This window comes from Opisthorchis viverrini, assembly GCF_000715545.1.
Source record: "Opisthorchis viverrini unplaced genomic scaffold opera_v5_205, whole genome shotgun sequence".
Taxonomy (NCBI): domain Eukaryota; kingdom Metazoa; phylum Platyhelminthes; class Trematoda; order Opisthorchiida; family Opisthorchiidae; genus Opisthorchis; species Opisthorchis viverrini.
The window spans coordinates 609,672-614,256 of NW_008751865.1; positions in this window are offsets into that span (position 1 = coordinate 609,672).

Consider the following 4,585-nt stretch of genomic DNA (forward strand, 5'->3'; position numbering starts at 1 on the left):
ATGAACAAGTATTATACTGAACGTGAATGACACTTGCTTTGAAGCCATTTGCATGTTGAAATTACCGAAACTGAAGCGATGGAGTCTCCCGTATCCTTGCTCCACAGACCTTTTTCCAAAAAAGCCTTCATTTAATTGCGACTTTATCCCGCAAGTAATGTCGGTCTGTGCTGAAAAGTCAGGAGGCAATTCCCAGCTGTTTCATCATTCCAGGAACTTCCACTGGGGAGTTCCGAACCTGTGTCCTCCCACCTGATAGTTTGACCATTTGGAAAAAAACAGGGATATTTAGCGAAATGCACTCATTTACAAACAAATTTGGTTTTGCGCAGGACTCACCTGAAACCCAGCTGAATCTCTCGTTTAAGATATTCCTAACCAACTTAATGTGCTGCACCAGGCCACCTCATGCTCTATTTGTTACAAAATTTGAGATATCGAGATACATGTATGGACGTAATGTACTACTCATAAAGTTGCTGAAAATTCTTCGACAGCCCACATCATAAACGAGAGATTCGGCTGGGTTCTAGGTGACTCTATCGTAAAACCAAATTTGTTCGCAAAGTGAGTGTATTTCGCTAATTGCGTGCAACTTATTTTCAAGTAGAACATAGGGATGACAGAAACTGGGGGACCGTGCTTACCTGGTGAGCCCGAAGTGGAAGGCCGAAACGGGTCGTGAGCTGTTGGGGGAACTGTGCTTACCTGGTGAGCCCGAATTGGAAGGCCGAAACGGGTCGTGAGCTGTTGAGGAATTTCCAGCAACCTTATGAGTAGTGTGTTACGTCTAACCAGGGATATTAGCTCTCAGCATCATTCCCACCTGCTACAAGACCAACTAATAACCCTCTAGCCTCAGGTGATTTGAAATTGGTTTTTAGTTCACTGGGTAAACAAAGTGTTGCAAACATTTTACTGCTTGGGACCTTTCAATAACAGAACCTGCCTCATGTTAAAATCGATCGGCTAACTGAGACCGATCGATATGAGAGACCAACGTACTCGAACTGATAACCCGTTGAAGCGGGGGAACAGATCAGTGCTCAATAACATGGGAAATTTAGGAAAAACGCAATGCAAGGGTGATATACAGTTTGCTCAGAGTTTATTTGCTGGACAAGTTAGTTGAAAATAGTGTCCAATCTATGCTGAAAAGCAGAGGAGCACTGGAAAGCTGTTTTATTTCTCTTGCGGAAAGTCAACTCTAGTGATCAGTAAGCGATCACGTGATGTGGTTTTCGTGTTCGAAAGATGGGTGACGCCGAATCCTGCCTAAGCGAGAGCTAATCACACTGGTGAACAGCCACTCATGGTCGTTCGAACGAGTGATGTTCCGGTTGAAAGCTTAACCGTTTGGCTGCGATTGGCTGAGCAGCAGTGTGATTGGCTGTCACTCGGGTAGGATATAGCACCACTCATGGTTCAAACGCGGAAACCACATCACGTGATCGCTCATTGATCAGTTCTCTGTGTGAGAGCTGGTCAGTACGTGAGAGTGATGTCGAAGCGAATTTATAAGTGAGTAAAACTCCCATCTGAGCAGTTGTTACTTGAGGAGATCGTCACTTGGTCATGACACACTGTATTAACAGAAGAACATGATCAAACTTGTAAGTCCTATCCGGGGAGAAAAATGCCGCTGGTTGTATTTTTTAGGGCCAGTCACACCCACCAGTCAAGGTTAAACCTCAGTTTTTTAATGTACGGCTGAAAGTTTTTTGTGGAGTGTTCACGACTCATCTCCCCGACATTCCTAACACCAAAAAAGAACACTCATGAGGTCAATTACAAGCAGTTCTGTATGACAGAAGCACCTTTTTAATGGAACCGAAAACAGGTATAAAAATCCATCCAGAATGATCTATTTGTTCAATTAAAAATTTGTTTGTCTTATTTTATTGGTCACACGTACTTTGACGTAACCCAATCGCCTGTCGCCTCAGCGGCTGAATTCCCACCGGGACGGTAAATGTTATTATTGATTTTTTCAGCCCTCTAATTGCTGTGCCCAAGTGAAGTTATGTGAAGTCCCAGGAGAATTTTTCCAGTCTGGTTTTAACGGAAGACTGACCAGCGAACTTGTGATGACCATTAGAGAGAAATTCAACTGCGAGTTGGTTGAGTCTCCCATCAAGACCAAGTTGGTGTGTGGTTCGCGAAGTACAACCTAAGGTTTCGCGGAAACTTGGGGACTGCTCCTACCTGATGAAACTCAAGAAGAGTGAGGTCCGTAATGAGCAATCTCATGAGTAGTATGTTTCTTTAAGATATCCTCTCTGTTGTTTTCATTGTATTACACACACGTCAAACTGACGAACGGCATCTGCTTTCTTCATCCCAAGTTAATCGATAAACGGGGCTTGTGGGATCAGCATGGCTTATCAAAAAAGGGCCGTCCCTGCTCCGCTGCAAGGACGGACTTCCTCTTGTGAGGTAAAAAAATCATTCCTTGATGAGGCTGCTTGGATTGGATGAGGTCCCTAAAGTGCCTAGCATTGACTGGACGACAAGGTCAGTTCATTTTGTCTTTGCATTTTGCGCGGTTCTCCGTTTACAGCTGCAATATCCATTACGTGAAACAGATCACAAACCGTTCACCGATTTGGAGTGGCCCGAACTGCGACAACTTTGCTCGCCACAGACGAGGAGGAGAAAGGAATGGGAGGCACGCTGTGGAGGCAATGGTCTAGTCCGTGCTATGACGGGGAGTCAGAACGTCATTCGCTTCGCCACAGGGTCACTTACGATTGGTTTGTCTTGTTCAGCGGTCCCCATCCGGGCAGACGGCATTTACAGACGTGACTGAGTTGATTGGTCAGTTCCAGGTCATGCACTGACCTCCCCCGGGTCGTCTCCATCCAACACACACATTATGAGGCCACATCTGATTACCAGAATTTTATCCACATAAGTGGCACGGATTTTGTCGTTGGCCGATTAATTCACTTGCACACACGCCAACGTGTGCTATTATTTTCAAACGTTCTGATCGCACTGAGTGGTATGGAAAACTGACACGCGCATTATCCCCAGGAGTGATAGACAAAAAAACATGGATTTGCTGCCTCAAGAGTAGCCCGATACGCTGAAGCGAAACAGTTATCCAGCTGTCAACCAATCACAGACAAGACGAAACACACAGAACACCGTACCCTGTAAACGAAAACGCGCGAATACCGCCAAACGAAGCTGTGCGGTTTTTATGAAAATCTAACATTAGCCGACACTTCACAGACCCTAAACATACTATCAAGCGTGATGAACGAATTTACTGCGTACGCAAAATCTGGCATGGGGTTGGCGATGCTACCCTCATGGAACAGACGAGCAGGTAAGTGGACGTGCACAAATTAAACACTTTCCGCCAGATAATCACTAGTATCATTAGAAACTGGAAAAATGACTCAACGTGTGATAAAAATTGATGGAACTCCACGGTGTTTTACATGTATATACGCATTATACTATTTATAATGTTGCTGAAAATTCTTGCACAGCTCACGATCGGTTTCGCCCTTCTTGAGCATCATCAGTTAGGCGCACATCCCCAGTTTCCGTCAAACCTATGTTCTACTTGAAACCTAATTGCACTCACTTCGAAACATCATAAACGAGAGACTCAGCTGGGTTCCAGGTGAGCCCCTCGCGAAACTAAGTTTGTCCACAGTGTCTTATGTGACTAGGCTCCGTCAATCCACACAGGTCTGATAAGGCACGCAGAACGATGCTGTCAGAAAACCTCGGTAATTCACACACAGCCCACGGGCTCTAGTTCTCTGAGTGATCAGGACTCACGAGAACCAACCAGTAGCATGACTAGCTGACCTCATTTTCAAATTACACACACGTGACTGTCATGTATTGACCAACTGGACAGTCGTCTTTTGAAGGTCAACCGCACCGCGATGGACACGAGTCAACCTCTTTGTCCTCCGTAATCCTGATTGGTTTGTTGCCGGCATGTGTGTCAGTCAACTTTTTTGGAAAGTCCATCACAGCAGTAAACATGGTCGGCTGCGCAGGCTACGATAAGTTACGAAGTTGTGTTGAGGGGATCTTGTCCAGATAATTCCCACCAAAAATTAACCTCCCCCACAGCAGTAAACACGGCTGCGCAGGCTACGATAAGTTACGAAGTTGTGTTGAGGGGATCTTGTCCAGATAATTCCCACCAAAAATTAACCTCCCTCCCCCAAAAAAGATTAGAAAAAAGAAGATATGAAATGTGTACTTTTGGTTTTTGTTGAAGAGGGTGAAATTGGGACATGTCATTATTAACTTGCATGGAAAGGTCCGTTTTTCGGTACCTTTGCGGTACCTTTACGAATTCACACAAGTAGCTGTCCACTAAAGATCGGTATGTGCCGCATCGGCGTTTATTCTGCATCTTGTGGACGTACCAAAAGGATTCGATGGTTTGTGTGTGAGCCGTTAATTAATTACTTAATTGATTACCCGTTTCATGAGTATAATTCATGTCAATCACCGTTTCAATTCCTTGTTATGATGCCCAATCATCGGAGATGATGATTGAGCCGGGAGCGATGCAGGCCTGGATTGTGTCCATCAAAGTGACGGCAGT